General features: G+C 43.7%; 2 long non-coding RNA genes across 2 annotated transcripts; one reads left to right on the top strand and one right to left on the bottom strand.

Moving 5' to 3' along the window:
- LOC307044132 lies at nt 1-3824 on the top strand. The gene is made up of 3 exons (XR_013809535.1): nt 1-150; nt 3551-3605; nt 3688-3824. It is a non-coding gene; the product is annotated as an uncharacterized lncRNA (long non-coding RNA).
- Nucleotides 3825-6593: 2769 nt separating this feature from the next.
- On the bottom strand, nt 6594-7693 carry LOC307045147. The gene is made up of 2 exons (XR_013809789.1): nt 6912-7693; nt 6594-6693 (listed from the first exon to the last, which is right to left on the bottom strand). It is a non-coding gene; the product is annotated as an uncharacterized lncRNA (long non-coding RNA).
- Nucleotides 7694-17362: the final 9669 nt, after the last annotated feature.

Raw genomic sequence — 17362 nt, 5'->3', positions numbered from 1 at the left:
TGATACTTGACTCGTTGTGTCGGAAAGTGTTCAGCTCATGGCCCTTCTTTAGGGAGAGCAGGCCACCTACAGCAGGTCACCTACAGAATATTAGCCCCAATGGAGGTGGATGGACGAATGTAACTCTCCATGGTTACAACCGAGGTAGAGGTGAGTGAGGTGCAGCGGCTGCTAACCAGAAAGCCGGTCAGGGACAGTGAGGTGGAACGGTGTTGTTGGACAACAGCGCGTGTATTAGGGATGTTAAGATTCACCGATTCGCATCGGTGCACCGGCATAAACGTTCAAGATGCGAGTGCACCGGTTGAAAGAGTGCACATCGGCTACAGTTTGGGTTGAACTCGCGATGCATCGATTGTAGCATCTTTGCATCGGTAAAAAAAACGATTCATTCATATAATATCTCCTCATCCTGTCAGCACTCAGCACAGACGATCTTTGATCTTTGCTTCGCACTACGGAGGCCGAGAGTCTCAGTTATCAACACACATGGAAGTCGAGGAGAAAGAACAAACACAGCGCACAGAAAAATACCTACAAATCAAACATTTGGCAACACTTCGGATTTTTCAAGAAAGATGGGCAACTTCAAAAATCGCTCGCAAATTGTAAACGATGCTGTGCCGCTTTAAAGTACACGAGTAGTACGAGGAACTTAGCGACGCACATAAAGAGGCAACATGGGGTCTGCGGCTGAAAAGAGAAACCTGAAAGTAAGACATATGAGTTAAATCACTCAGTGAGGTGTTCTGTCAGTGAGAGTGGTGTTTAGTTTACGACAGACTGTGACTGCCAATAATAGTTTAACTGTCTTCATTACAATTGTAAGCAGTTATGAAATATCTGTTTGTGAAAGGTTATTTGTATTTTGTATTGTTCCTATAGAAACCACACCACTGCTTTCTGCTCACTGGTGAGTTCGCCTATGAATGAGTGTTAAGCACATCAGGCTGGCAGTTGTATGGGCATTGCACTATGGTAGTAGTTAATCATGGCAGACCCGGCATCATGGGCGGGCCCCATGGGGCCGGGCCCGCCCATCCAGGATTTGGGCCCGCTGTTTTAATCAGGGCTGAATACAACATTTTAATTGTTTTATTATTATGTTTATTGTTTTTATTTGTAGGGATTTGTCTTAATATTTATTTTTGTTTTAAACTATGTTGAAAGATTAGTTTAATATGATTTTTTTATTTTGCTATGAAATTCTGAATGAAATTCTGAATGAAAGGCTGCGCGCGAGACTGGTTTTTCGCTAGGTTGAGTCGTGTGGATTTTTGAGTGAGATGCGGCACAGCAGCCTGTCAGTTTACTCTTGCTAGGTTAGTTTGGCTATTATAATTTATAGTTACCTGCAACAATGCATATCAGGAAGTGGTTCATGAAAGGAATATGGCAACTCAGCGCCAGATGCAGGCACATTAGAAGACATCCGTTACGTTACCAACGAGCTAGCAAGCCAGCCAGGGACAAGGGGAGGCTGGCAATCAATTATATTTTGAAGAGAAATTGACTCTCAAGCCGGCTCTCTCACGAACTCCTGTTCTGTGTGCAAGCAGACCGCTGCACACACTCTCTGCCTCTCTCTCTCTCTCCCTTTCTCTCCATCGCTCAACCTCACTCCACCTCTCCACCCTGTGTGCGCTCATCAAGTTTGCCTGCGTGCTTATGGCGTTATATTTGTGCCTCTATCCTGAGCATGCAATGAAACATGTTGAGCATAGAAAATGCGATTGAGCACGCACTTCAACATTTTTGAGCACAGAGAAATATATTTTCTCTCATAAAACTCCTGCTCCGTGCGCAAGCAGACCGCTGCACGCGCTCTCTCTCCCTCGCTCGCTTGATCTCTCCAGCCTGTGCGCGCTCAGCTTTGCCTGCCCTGCGCTCGCTCAAGTTGTCACAGCGTTACAAATGTGCCACAAAACCAACCAATCGGAGAACTCGAGAAGGTCCATTCTGATTGGCTGGTCGTCTCCAATCATATCTTCTATCTGAGATGAGAGAGGGATTTTCGGTTGCCATCAGGCTGTTGACGTTCTTATTACACATCCGTCGTTGACATTTACACATGCATTTACAGGACATGACAGACTCGAATGAAGAGAATAGTACGCCATAGTTTTCTGATATCACGTTATTGTCAATGCCTGAGTTTGCTAGCTGGCAACATAGCTATAGGAGTAGTTTAAAGGTGACATGTCATGCTTTTCAGGTTATTACCCGTCCCCTTGTGTGTTATGAAGGTTTTTATGCATGTAAACAGTGTGCAGAGTCAAAAACCCTCAAAGTACACCCTGTAGCGAGTAAAACTCTAAAACAGAAAACACCTCCCCAAAACGCCTCGTTGGTGAAACGTCATCATGACGTCATCGTCATTTGATTAAGCACGTACCCGGAACTAAATGGGCCAATCCGTGGAGCTGTTACGTTACGTCCGCGGAGCCGTTACGTTAAGCCCCTGCTGATTGGTCCAAATTGACCAATCCACACACACACTCAGTGCAGGCAGCTCTGCTGATCTCCCCTCCCTGGTTGCAGGCTGATAACAGACAGTTGGGATCGCGCAAAATTCTCTCTGCAGACCCATTCTCACAGCGTTTATCAACCTATAAACCTTTTTCTTACTCAATATCAAGCCACACTTATTGTTTTTATTTCGGCTGTGACTTTGTGCGTGTTCAGGTTGAGTTTGGCTGTGTTTGGCTATGTATCGCTAAACAAGGAAATCACGGAGGGGGGGAGGAGCTGCAGCGAGCCGTTTAGTGGAGAAAGTGAATACTACTGAATACACATACTTTACAGAGATGCTGTATGCGAAACCAATGTGAGTTTGGAAAATTGCACAGTATTTTTCTATTTTAGTATACCTCAACAACGGAATTATGATCAGTGGAAATGGCCATGACACCTCTCCTTTAAGCAAACCGTAGCCTACATGTACATGAACCCTTCTGAGGTATTGATTACTTGCTGTAAGCATTAGAGGTGGCAGAATGACAAAACATGTTTATCTCTCTATCACAATTTTGGGTTGACCAGAACCTGGACCAACTTCTGTTTCCTGTTCTACAATGGGCTTAGAGTTTGCGTTAATTTTCAACCGGACAACTAAACAGATTATGCTAGGATACCGGATAAAGTTAGCAACACACATTAACCATGAACAGCCTATTAATCCGTTCTCTTAATCTTTTTTCTTCCAACGTTGTGGAATTAGAGAAAAGGGGCTTCTTAACGTGCTTTTACCCGGGGTGGAGGGAGTTAAATATTAGTTAACTTAAATATAACATTGGGGCGTGTGATTGTAGTGGGTGGAGGTGGTGAAATGAGGATATCCATTTTGGAGTTCAAGCGAGTATATTATAGTTAACGTTACACAATAATAAGGAAGAGAGCTATTTTTGTGATACATCGCAATTGATATGGATTTAGAGTGGATATTTGAGACTTCCAAACAAAAACGTAACTTATGGGTGAGTGTTTTTAGCAGAGCCATATGATGTCCTTGTGATTCTGTTGATTATTTCCTGTCTTTATTATGTTGCAGCTTAGCTGATGTTGGATTGATGGCAGAGAGACTTAAGTGAGAGTGAAAACACAAGGTAAGTTTCAAATAGGTCAGCAATTTCTCATCCTATAGGTTGCTAGATGTATCTAACCATTTCTCCTGTCTCCCTCTCCCAGCACAAGAACCCCAGGGGGATTCAACGGAGCCTGAAGACCTGCAAGACGGAGACCCTCACCCTGCACCTGAGTCTCACCTCCCAGAGTTTGCAAGCCTCTCCCTGTTCCTTATTTTTGATTAAACAGACGTTAAGCTTCCCAATGGTGTGGTCTTCATTTTGTGAAAAATATGATTACCTCACATGTTGTGTTGCTATTGTTGTCTTTTCTGATAGTTAAATTGCTCCTGCTGACTTGAGCCAGCCATTCTTTCCTCCTCTCTGTGTCGGTGGGGAAACTTTACATTCATATTCCTTTCTCTGAGCGCTTGGAGCATCCCCAGGCAGCACAGCAAACCATGGGGGGGACTATATGCCAGGACAACACAGAGGAAAAGGCACAGACAAACTGCATGACATGCTATTCAATGTTTATTGAATTCCATGTATTTACATGGATGTTCCTAAAACAACACATTTAACATCATCATCATAATGCTGCTGCTGCTAGTGCTTTGACTCATCACTCAGTTGACAATCATTGATAGGCACCTGTGGGTCTCCTGTCCTTTCTGAAAGTCATAAAGATTACATTAGTCATTTAGATTACTTATGTCCTAAATTACCAGGGGATTACTGAAACCACCATGAATTAAAGAAATGGTAGAAATTATTCTAATCAGAATTTTGAAACCTTCCTTCCCTCCCTCTAAATATATCAATACACATTAGGATGTGATGTTCCTGACTATCATACAAGTTTAAGAATATAATATTTGTTTTAAAGAATTCAAAGCAATACACAACAGCAACAGGCTCTGTGACCAAGGCAACGTTAGCCTAACTATGCCTATATGTTAACAGGTAAGATAGCTGTTCACACATAATATCTATGTATATTTTCTACTTTTTGTAATGCTATGTTATTTCTATTTAAGATGTTCACATTTTTGATTGTTTAATTCTAGTCTTTTAACTGTCTAATGTACAATGCCTTGTCTTTTGCTGATGCAGCGTAAAAATTTCCCCAATTGGTATCAATAAAGTACTTCTTATTTTATCTTAATCGTCAAATATTAGCACATTTTACTTTAAAAAAAACAAAACACATTGATGTAACTACATACACATATCGATATGTTGTATACATATTGCAAATCAAAACCTTTATTGACCACTAACTACCAAAAATTGCATTTCTATCCTGTTATTAATGCATTCAAATCGTGATTCAAATGGCCCGCCACAAACTTCCGGGAACTTTCTGAGTCTCTCTGAACCACGTGACGATCAAGCATTTTGGACTTCCGCTGTTGCAACTGGTCGCTGGACCAGCGAATCAGAATTGACCTTCTTGAGTTCTCCAATTGGTTGGTTTTGTGGCACATTTGTAATGCTGTGACAACTTGAGCGAGCGCGTCAAAGCTGAGCACAGGCTGGAGAGGTCGAGCGAGCGAGGGAGAGAGAGCGCGTGCAGCTTGCACACGGAGCAGGAGTTTTATGAGAGAAAATATATTTCTCTGTGCTCAAAAATGTTCCAAGTGCGCGCTCAATCGCATTTTCTATGCTCTACATGTTTCATTGCGTGGTCAGGATAGAGGCACAAATATAATGCCATACGTGCTTGCCCAAGTCAGCTAGCTAACATTAGCTAACAAGGTACACTAACGTGTTTTGTTTTAGCAACTAGTTTTCTCCTTAAGAACTTCGTGGTCTACTCTCTGTATGCTGTGGATAACATTAGTGTTCACAAGAACAAGATACACTCCCGTGTTTTGTTTTAGTTGCTCTTCAGATTGAAGCGGCCAGTTTTATATATCGAATATATGTGTGATCTCCTTTTTACATCTCGTTGTGTCATTTGAGTTTATTTGCTGTGTGTAGATTCAAGGATTTTGGTTATCTTGTCAATTTGTTTGGTTATCTAGGCACAGCTGTGTGTGACTCCCTCTGGTACACTGGTATGTGTTTTCCTAATGTAGAGAGCATTGATTAATTAATAAACTACACACTGACTCTAGATCCTGACCAAATCCTTTTTTTTTGTTGATCAAATGTTTTTCAAAAATGTATTGTATATTATATAACAGCTGCACTTCACAGACCGGAGTCTCTGCTACTGTGGACCACGAAGGAGGCGATCATCATCCCCATCCCCAAAGAGCCTGCATGGCATGGAAATCTCCTCCTCCTGGAACAATTCTACACCCAGCATATGCTCCCTGTGTTGGCCAGTAGAGAGGAGGACATTTAAATAAACATACTCTTAACAACCTCGGACTCTGCGTTGTGTTTCGTATGTGTGATGGGGTGTTATGCAGACGGGAGGAAAACAGGACACAGCAGATTGGGATTTTGGTGGAGATGCTGAGCAGTTATTTAATTGTTGCATGTAATTATTATTATACTGCGTGCTTCTTAGTTATTCCATATTTTGCTGTAACATGGATCTGTATGTAACTCTATATTCACTTGTTATCTACCACACTTCCTTCTACATCATACACCATCATTATACATGATGGTGTATATAGGATATATATATTTGTATACATATCTGTAAATTGTATAATTTTATTTTTCGTATTTGGGATTTCTCTTTTTTCCAATCAAATACACTTGGCCCTTTCTCTTTTCCATGTGGAAAATGGCAGCTGCATATTCTGCTTTTCTCATCTGCTCCCTGTCTGCTCATCTACGATGAGAAAATTATATAACTAATTACTAATAATCATTTAAACCTGTTATTACCAATATTTCACAAATTCTTCATGTAAACTTAAGAGCACAGCTGTATGTTGAGTATGTCAACTTTGCTTGGTTCATCTTACTGGGGGGCAGCTACATGGATGTTGGTGCAGTCCACAATAATTTTGCAGTTGAAGGCAGAATGAATTGATTATTGACTCAGAATGAAGCACAACTTCATGTCATACAATACATTGACTTTATTTGTAATTGTGTAAAAAAATATGAGAATTGATTAGCAAGCAGGACCTGCAGGAACAGAGAATGATGATGGATGGAGCTGGGAAGAGAGAAGAATAAAGAAAACAGATCAACTTTATTATAGGATTTTAAAAATTCAATTTCAAAACAAGTTGCCGCTCCTACAGTTTTCTAGTATGTAAAGATGATTTCACATGACCAATGCAAAATATCACTCAATACATGTGTGTCTCTGGGGGGTGCATTGTGCCTTTGATGTATATAAATAATATACCATAACCAAATACTATTACGTACAGTGGAAATCAGGTTGCCAGAGCAGGTCAGTCCAGTGTGCATGTTCCACAGGGTCTCAGCAGTTACATGTGAGGTAAAGAAAATAGAAGAGAAAAATGTCAGTAACAACACTTTAAAGTAACAACACTGAATAATTATCTCTTTTAATCATTTTCTCTCAGTAATCACTCAACTACTGTCTTTCCAACAAACAGATTGACTCACTCTCACTATCATCACAATGAAACACGTCCAGAAGAATGTCATGCAAAGCTGCCTGCCTGCCTTCCTTCGACTCTCCCTGAACTGCCTGATCTTTTAATGTTCAATGTTAACCATTTGTGCAGATAGCATTAAGTAGAAAAGATCGCTGATGCTAATCTGGCGTTAGCCTACCTCCTGCCCCCTTAGCACCTGGTGGAGGGGGCGATAGGCTACTCTTCAAATGTTTCACAAAATAATTACCATCATGACTACTCTTACTGTTTAACATTTTGGTTTACTTCATGTTAAGGCTAATACAAATGACAAGGCTAAGTAATGTAATGTAATGCTAACTAACATGCTCGCTACTAGCTAGGTAGCTAACTTGACTATGTTGTTCCATGCAAAACATGTATATTACCTGATATGTTTGGTCCAACGACTCCCGGTCCTTTCATAAGACGGGAAGCGATAGAACGAGCAAGTGGTATGATCACTTTTGTGATTACAACCTGGTACAAAGCACACAGGCATCTTGTAAAAGTGAATTTATTGGAGCAATCTCTTATATTTATTGGAGGGAATAAATCAGTCTTCTACTTTTTTGCTTTAATTGCGAGATCTTCTTCTTCTTCTTTGCTTTGCGAGTCGCAACCAGTCTTGGAGCATTATCGCCTATGACATCACTTACGCGACCCAGAATGCATTTGGGATTTGTTGTCTTTCTAGTTGCGTATTTTTCATAGTCTTATATTTCAACAGTTTTACGACAAACTGTGACTTTTTTTTACATGTAAATTACTGTTTAAGATTGACAAACATCATATTTGTCATTTGTGGCACAATTCAAACGGGATCAAAAGATAACTTTTCTCTCTCCATTGACTTCAATGTATAATTTTCCGCTTCCGGGGTCCCATGGAGGCTCCCGGAAGGGGAGGGACTTCGCCTCTCTATACCGCGATACCCTGCCGTTAAAAACGTTACGATTCCTCCGTTTCATTAGTATCGGTACTTTAAGAATGAAGGGGAAAAGTACTCTGGTGAGAATGCGCCGTTTGAATAAGAGCCGTGTGTGTTCAGCGTTCTGCTTCCAATCCCTGCACTGCAGCCATGCCTGCAGTCCCGCCCCTCTCAAGCACGCTCAAGTGCCTCCCCTCTCTCGTGCACGCGCTAGCTGCCAGGCATGTGAGAAAACGAGAAGCATGACCGCAAGTGGGAGTGCAACTGCCGCTGCGCCTCGGCTTGTTGACAAAAAAGACGCCAGAAGCGACATTTTAATGTATTTTAGCTATATCTATGTGAGGGCAAGCCTACGGACACCGTGAGGCCTGTCTGTAAGAAATGTATTATTTTGATTTAATACGAATTCTTGTTATTTATTTTATTTATTGTTCTCATTGTTTAAAAGTTTGTGTTATGGTTCTGGTGTGAAATAAAGCACACTAATTACATTTAAGACTTTCCTTTTTTTTAAGAAAAGTATCGAAAAAGAATCGGAATCGCAATTCTTGACTTGGTATCGGTATCGAAACCAAAATGTTGGTATCGTGACAACACTACTCCTGATAGTTAAACCTGATATTTAGTAGGTCTGTTAAGTATTGAATGCTGATCATTCTGACGTAATTTGGCCGGTCAAAGTTGTTTGGGCTCGGATAAAATCGCTCCGTTACTTTCGTTCCGTGTTACTTTCGTCCCGTGTTACTTTCGTCCCGGCTCTCCCTACGTGTATATGTGTGGTGTTAGGTGTCAGTATGAAAGGATGACAGCGCGTCTAATTTTGATGTGGTCCAAGAGCCAATCACAATAATACCTGGATGCAGAGAACCACTCACCTTTGAGGGGGGGAAAACCTATCGTTGTTTCCCCTACCATTATTTTGGAGGGGCGCCGACAGTGCCCCGCGCCCCCCCTGAAATTCAAGGTGTTTAAAAAATATATATCATTTTTTTTTTTAAATATATATATAGCACCAAATTGCAAATAATCTATAACTACTGTCACTTTTCACATTGAACATGTGCTCTTTTATTAAATAAACGCTTTCATTTTAAGTTGTGAGTTTAGTGTTTTTGACCCTAAGAAACACTGATGAATCAATAACAATAATCCACAGCTCCTCTCTCTGCTCCAGAGGATTTAAAAAATATATATCCCAATGCCACAAAAATGCATCAGTGACGTGGTTGAAATCTTGTCTCCAGAAAACAAAAAACTGAAACAAGCGGTATCAGTGACTGTGTGTTTGATGTGGGTCTTTGCATAGAAAAAATGTGGCTCTTAACCTCTGACTGGTTGGCCACCCCTGATGTAGCCTATAATAAGACCGTCAACAGCCTTATGGCAACCTAAAACCCCTCTGTTTCCGTAAAAACAATTCACGAGCGCCTCCCTCCCCTTAACTGAGGTGTTATACAATTTTACTGTAGTCTACTCTTGAGAGTTTTTTAAGGTAAAAAAGAAACAGCATTATGGGATATGCAGTACTAGTAGAGAGAACCACCTTTGTAAAGCACTTTTTTGTTAATGTATGATTTGCTGCATATAAGGAATAAAACAAAAATCCTCTGTCGTACCATAATGAAGTATCTTTATTTTTGCATCATGTTGAATCAAATCGTATCGCCCCGAATCGCATAATGTTGAATCAAATCGTATCGAACTGTATCGCAACAGGGGTGAACCGTATCGTATTGCATCATCCGGTGTTTCAAATGTATCGTTAATGTATCGTATCGTTGGCAACTATCGAGATGCGCATTGCATCGCCTCAGTGATGGAGATGCACATCCCTAGCGTGTATACATCGGGGCTCCGCCCACTGTACCCATAGTGTCCAGTAGAGGGCGGAGCCTGTGAGAGATATAACGAGGGGTTACGTATGGTAACCCTTGTTATATAAGCACAGGCGGAGCCCTCTACTCGGTGCCCTGTCTGTCCTATGCTGCTTGCTGAAGAGAAGTGTAGGATGATGGTCAGGAGGCAAGGCCTCCTTTTATACGGTGGGATGCACGCGCATTCAGGTAGGCCCGCCCCGGGGCCGGCTACGTCTTGCATGATATGATCAAGGGGTAATACCCATAGATTCCAGTAGAGGGCAGAGCCTGTGAGAGATGTAACACGGTGCAGTTGTAGCAATCGCTACAGATCACATTAATCATCTGTGAAAAGCTAAATGATGTCAGAAATTGACACAGCTTTTTCTTGTGTAGAAAGACGTCAGCAGGTCAATGTTACTTGGGTTGTGAACGCACCTAACTCTGTCTGTTAGTGCTTGTATATCCTCCCTGTGTGTAATGTGTTTAAACACAACAGAGTGGGGGAAGACATTTCCCTCTGAGGGATTAATAAAGTAAATCTTCTTCTTCTTCTTCTATTTAGAAATCATATGTGAATGGTCACATTAGGTTTGCCTGCAGTGCATGCTGACAGCTATGAGCTAGTTTATAGATCTATGATAGCATAGACAAATGTCTCCTATATAACCCACAGCAGTGGCGAGCCGTCAGGGCCCTCTAGGCCCTCTGGGGCTTAAGATATTCTAAAAAATAATAAACTTTTTTTTTTAAATATTATTTTTTATATTTTTTTGTTGCTACATTTTTCATTGGTTTTACAAACATAACTTGATTTAATTGTATTTACAATAACATTTCCAAAGAAATAAATCCTTCAAATCTGCCTGTTCAGTTTCTTGTGAAGGGTTAAATGCCGTCTCTGCGGGTTACGGGAGGGCTTGTTGGTCCCTCTACATTCACAGAGGGCCAGCTATAGCAACTCAATGAGAGAGTAAGGTCAAATGACAGTACAATTGACCAATCATATCTTCCCTCTAAATGGGCGGGCTTTATTTTTGCGGACTTTATGACAAGTTCCGCCCGCTGTGAGGTCTATGCAAGTGGTGCAGTGACGCGTCGTAAAAACCCGGAAGTAAGCCACGCTCGGATTCCCTCGACAGAAAGCAATGGGATTTCTCCATAGGATTTTGGAAAATAGCTCGAAATAAGGTCTGTGGAAAACGAACCTGATAAATGCACGTTTTGTTCAGTCAGAGGGCCTAGGATCACGGCTCGCCAATGACCCACAGTCAATGGCTGTTACTTGTGGGTTATTATAGCATCATTTTATATCTGTATTGTGCTCTGGTAGGAATTTGCGTTTTACACAGTTTTTATAACCTGAAATTCACATATTTAACAATTCAATCCTCAAAGCAATACAAGTCAAAATGTGTTAAAATGTTAGTTTTTTTCTTACTATAATAGGATAGTCAATACCTGTGTTTTTTCAGTTTATCAATGTAAAGTAGTGGTTAAATTAAGCTAAATTAAAAAATATTTATTTCTTTACTCATATATTTTCTTGCAATTATACATTTTTTAAATGAGTATTAACAGTATTTGTTATGTATTTGACAGTGATATATAGCCATAACAAATGTATTTTTTTGTAAAATTACAGAAAATGCAGCTACTTTTGCCAACAGAAAATCATTTATTTTTACGATTAGTTTTGTTAAATTCGCATTTAAAAGCTGCTAAAAAACAGATAAATAATGTATTAAATTTCTACAGTTGTCTTTTGTTAAATACATCACACATTTCAAGAAACCGTTTATTCTTGTAATTTTAATATGATTTCCAGTAATTATGAAATACAATAACAAACTGTTACTTTTTTTGCAGAAAAACTGTAAAAAACTTTTTACAGTGTATGTCATCTTAGGATTATATGATTCTCTGTCTGCATCTTGCCAAAATCCAACTCATCAATAAGCTTGGCAACACAGACAATACCTGTTAGTGTTTGTCGAGAAAGTCCTTCAGACAAAGAGGTTGTAGGGTCGAGGCTTGAGCTAGCACTCTGCACATCTCTGTGTAAAAGCAACCAAAATCCTGATAGCTACAAGAGTGCTTTTAAAAAACCCTTCAATGCAGTGGCATTCTAACAGAGAACCCTCCCGACGTTCTTGCTCTTTACTCGTTGTTACCAAGCCAGGTCAATGCACTCCCAACTAAGTGGTTGTCCTGAGTCTTTTTGCTCGGATTGCCCTTGAATGGTCCCTGGCCAGCTGTGGTACAATGGTTACCTCCCGTGGGACAAACAGCTTCTCAGGAAAGAAGAAGGGACATTTACTAATCAATGTGTATTGCTCCTGATGACACCCAAAGGACTGGCGTTGAGGTTGATCCACATTTTGCCCGTGAGGCTTTTTGGAGGAATCGGTCTTCGTCTGAGAGGTTGAGCGGATGTTTGACTTTCAATGATTCGGCGTTGACAGACCACAAAGCCCTACCCAGAGCCCTATGCCCTTCATTGCTACCAATGAAGCACAAAACAAGAATAATGGGAAATGAATAGAAATGTGTTATTTACATAGATCGTCCTACTTGAGCCAAAATATTCAATTTTTATGATTCATTATAATTCTTGAAAGAAAATGTTGACTTCAAAGCTTTCTTCATTTTTCAATAGCCCTTGTCATTTAGTAAAAACGCACACTGAATACATATACTTTGAGAAGCAGGTGAATAGAAGTTGGTAAAGCTGATGTCTTCGCTTGAGACTGAAAGGAATAAATTACATTCTGAAGAATTTTACAATGTGGGCTGTTGTACCCTGCTTTGAGATGTTATATTGCCTAAAAATGATTCCTGCGGATTTGGCTCACACTTAAATACAGTCACATGTATCCCACTTTTTATCATTTTACCAGCTGTGCAGGAAAAACAACAATAAACAGAATACTTCCCTGTTCAAGATTGTGGTGAAATGCAATTTTCTGTCAACTCTTTCATTCTGGCTGTATAACTCCCCCATGTCAAAAACCAACAAAAGAACGATTGTATTATAGGGGTTATCTAACTCAAGGTTCAAGGTTCTTTATTTGTCAAACGAACACAGCTACAGTGTAGTTATGTCGATGAAAATCTTGTGTCACAGGCTTCTCCAACAGTGCAACACAAAACACAGATAAACAGAAAAATATAGTGCAAGTAAATAGTAAATACAAGAAGAGAATAGTTTAAAAAAAAGTGAAATAGTGCAATAAGAGCAAGTCATTGAAATATGATATAAATAGATAAATATGTTTTAAGTAGCAGCCAGATGAATATTGTGGATGTTGTTTCAACAGTTCAGGTGTTCTCATTCATAACACTTTGTTCGATGTCTCACTATGGGATGCGCCTCATCGCGGAGCAAACAGAAGCATCAATCTCATTACGCCAATCCTGATTGGCTGGTGATCTTGACGTCAGCGGCAGGGAATCCAACCCCTATAAGTAGCTTGCGCTACATCGCATGCGTCATTCAAACACCTCTTCTCGCTTCAGAGCACATCTCGACATATCAGTAGCCGGGCTAGCTTAACAGTCCACAGACTGAACCCAAAGTTAACTTTTGGTCGACGGGCGCTCGCCGGCTACTTTTCTGCTTCGCAAGAAGACTGTTAATACTAACACACCAGTTAGTATTGTAATCTACCTCACCGTTTCTTTCTTCGGAAATAAAGGTAAGGTTTTGATTTTTCAAGCTAGGAACACACCTCTTGCTAGCTTGCCTTCCATCACTGCCGACACCACGGTAGCGAGGACGTTTTTTCTTTTTCTCTCTCACACCAGAGGAGGGGAAGATAAAAAGGTATTAACACACCAGTTAATATTCTTTGAGAATAAAATTCTACACCGTCGCTTTTTCTCTGGATTAACGACAGGTGGGGAAAGAATTTTTTCTCAGCAACGTACCTGTTACGAGCGGGTCCTCTCCACGCCGTCACCACGGCAAACAAGATGGACGCTTCTCTCCCTCACACCAGAGGAGTCAGGGACTCGGAGGCTCGGCTCTGCGGCTGCGGGTTGAAGATATCAGGCACAGACTCACACCAGGTCTGCACGTCCTGCCTCGGGCTGGAACAAGCCCAGGAGGCTATCGATAACCCGGCTCGTGCGGGCATTGTGCCCGCTTCACCATCAAGAGCATCCGCCGACAGCTAGCACGCCAAGCTAGCTTGTCGGGACAGGACCCCCTCATGTCTGCTGATTTGCCGGCCGGCAATCAAGACATGGGGGCGTCCGCCGCAGAAATTGAGCCCCGCGCTGTGTCAGGTTGGGGCTCAATAACAGCGGCAGCCGCTGAACCGGAGCCCCGCGCCGTGTCAGGCTGGGGCCCGGTGGCGGCAACAGCCGCGAGAGCGGAGCCCCGCGCTGTGTCAAGCTGGGCTCCCAACTGGACCTCACCATGGTCTCGCCCGCAGAGGATGTCCTGGAGTTGGACTACATGGAGGACGAAGAGGATGCCTCTGAGTTCCTCCTGTCCGACTCGGATGAGCAAGAAGATGATATCTTCGTGTCATCAGCTGAGGCTGCAAAGCCGGGAGCGATGGCTGCTCTCCCGGGCGATAGCGCACCAGCTTCGCCCTGTCTGAGCATGGACCTGCAGGCCGTGTGTCAACGCGCCGCGTCCAGGCTGGACATCCCATGGCCTGAAATGGCCAAGGAGACCTCCAGGTCTCGCTACGAGGGGAAGACTTTGCCCCAAGCAGCGAGGACAAAGAGGCAGCTCATTCGAGTCTTCCCGGAGATGCTGGACGAGGTGTCGGTCTCGTGGAGAGGCCGCCCTTTCAGTAATAAGGCCCCAATCCAGGGTACCTCCTCCCTGTGACGGTATGGAGAGGCTCGGCCTGCTCCGCATACCGCCCATGGAACCGCTGGTGGCAGCCCACCTCCAACCGAGGCTGGCTCCGACACCAAGCAGGAACCCCACGCTAGCGGTGAAGGCAGACCAATTCCAGTCAGCGATGACGGAACGGGCCTATAAAGCCGCAGCGTTGTCCGCCAGGGCACTCAACATATCCTCACTGCTGACCGCCTACCAGGCGGAGCTCTGCGAGGACCTGTCAAGCAAACCTGGGCCAGCCGTGTGGGACGAGATCGCAGCGATCACGGACATTTGCCTCCGTGTGCAGCGCTGTGCAGTCCAGGCCACGGGCAAAGTCATGGGCATAATGGTGGTACAGGAGACAGCCAGGTGGCTCAACCTGACCAACCTCCCAGACCGGGAAAAGGAGGATGTTCTCGACATGCCTATCGTTCCCGAGGGTATTTTCAGCTCCGCTTTAGTCTCGATGCAGCGGAGGTGTGAGTCGAAAAAGAAGGAAGACAAGGCCCTCCACCTCTGTCTCCCCCGAAGGGTCCAGCAGCTACCTGCGACGGTCTTGTGGCAGTCCTTCGCCCAAGTTGCCTCACGTCCTGTCCTGTTCAAGGTACCAAGGCAGCAGAGGCCACAGCCCGCCCCGAGTCCCCAGCCCAGGCAGGAGACGAGGACGAGCTGGCCGAGAAAATCTCCGGTTCCGGCAGCAGCCGTTCAGGCACAGCCGACTCAGATTTTCAGTCACCGGTCGAGGAAGAAGAAGCAGGTGGCCTGACTGCCTCCTCTCCTCTCCTCGGTGACAGAGCTGGAAGTTCCCTGTTCCCCAGCTCCAGATGTGTTTTCGGGGTGCCACCAGGCCCCCATCTTCCCGCCGCCTCGAGAGATGCCGCAACGCCATCCTCAAGTTCGCGCCAGAAGGGAAACGGACTTAATACCAGAGACAGCGAGTTCTGCTATCTGCCTAAGTCACAAAAACACATGTCACAAATACCGTTGTTTTCAATTAAACAATTTTTCACTGTCGCATCCAGGCTTCAAGCCGAGGGCAAAGTACAAAAAAATGAAAAGAAAAACAATAAAAACAATAAACAGTCTGTCACCTGTCCCTCTTTTGAGAGCAGCTACGGCCTCTCTCAAAAGGCGGATAATAGACGGGTCTGTGAAGGCACCACCGCCACGCGCATGCGCAGTGCCGGCTAGAGCTGTGAAGACGCCACGCGCATGCGCAGTGTCGGCTGGGGTTATCAACCTGGGGTACCGCCGTGTTCAGATACTAGAGGGCCCCATAACAAAACAAATAGAGACTCAGAGGGAAAGAGACATGACATCTCCGCTCGCTTTAAGGAGCGAAAGGTGGAAGATGCTCACAGCTTCTGCTTGGGTTTTCAAGACAGTAACGCTGTCACCCCCCCTCGCTTCTCGGGCATTCTGTTTTCACAAGCCCGGGTTGAGTCAGCCCATATTCTGGAGCGAGAGATTCTCTCGCTACTAGAAAAGAAGGCTATATCTATAATACCCGCCGAGCAGAGTCAGAGCGGCTTTTATTCCAAGTATTTCCTCGTTCCCAAACGGGGAGGGAACGGAATTCGGCCAATACTAGATTTGAGAGCTCTGAACAACTATCTCAAAAGATACAAATTCAGAATGCACACTCACACATCTCTGCTACGTCTTATGCGACAAAACGACTGGTTCACATCAATCGATCTGAAAGATGCATATTTCCACATCCCAGTATATTACCGACACAGGAAATATCTGAGGTTCGCATTTCAGGGTGTCTGTTACGAGTACAGAGTACTTCCCTTCGGTCTGTCTCTCAGTCCAAGAGTGTTTGTGCGATATACGGAAGCCGCGATAGCCCCGTTAAGACAACAGGGTATTCGCCTGGCAACCTACCTGGACGACTGGCTGCTTCTCGCACAGTCGGAACAGGAGGCTGTTACGTAGACAAATATCCTCGTACAACACCTGCTCGACCTGGGTTTCATAATAAACACAGAAAAGAGCATGTTGTCCCCAGCCCAGACTGTACTCTTCCTGGGTCTACCCCTGAACTCGGTGCCCTTTACAGCCCGCCTGTCGGCGGAAAGAGTGACAGCTTTCAGAGCTTGTCTCGCTCATTTCCGGCTGCGCAAATATGTTCTCTTCAGATCATGTCTGCGGTTACTGGGGCTCATGGCGTCAGCCATCCTGGTGGTACGACTGGGACGCTTACACATGAGGGAGTTTCAGCGCTGGGTAGCCGCCCTCAGACTAAACCCCGCGCGCCATGAGCGATGGTCACTGTGAAATGCGTAATGGCACTGCACCACTGGCTGCACCCGACTTTTCTAGTACGGGGCGTGCCTATGGGTGCTGTCCTATCGCGGAAGGTGATCGCCACCGACGCATGTCTGACGGGCTGGGGAGGTATTTACGAAGGTCGACCGGTGAGGGGTCTCTGGAGCAGAGACCTCCAACGGTCGCACATAAATTACCTGGAGCTTTTAGCGGTGTTGCTCACCCTGAAACGCTTTGTGCCTTTTCTCAGAGGACACCATGTCCTCGTGAGGACAGACAATACGAGCACAATATCGTATATAAACCGTCAAAGGGGTTTGCGTTCTCTCCAG

This window comes from Notothenia rossii (assembly GCF_949606895.1).
Source record: "Notothenia rossii genome assembly, chromosome: 6".
Classification (NCBI taxonomy): Eukaryota; Metazoa; Chordata; class Actinopteri; order Perciformes; family Nototheniidae; genus Notothenia; species Notothenia rossii.
Note: the sequence above shows the minus strand (reverse complement) of the source record. Positions and strands in the feature narration are given on the sequence as shown.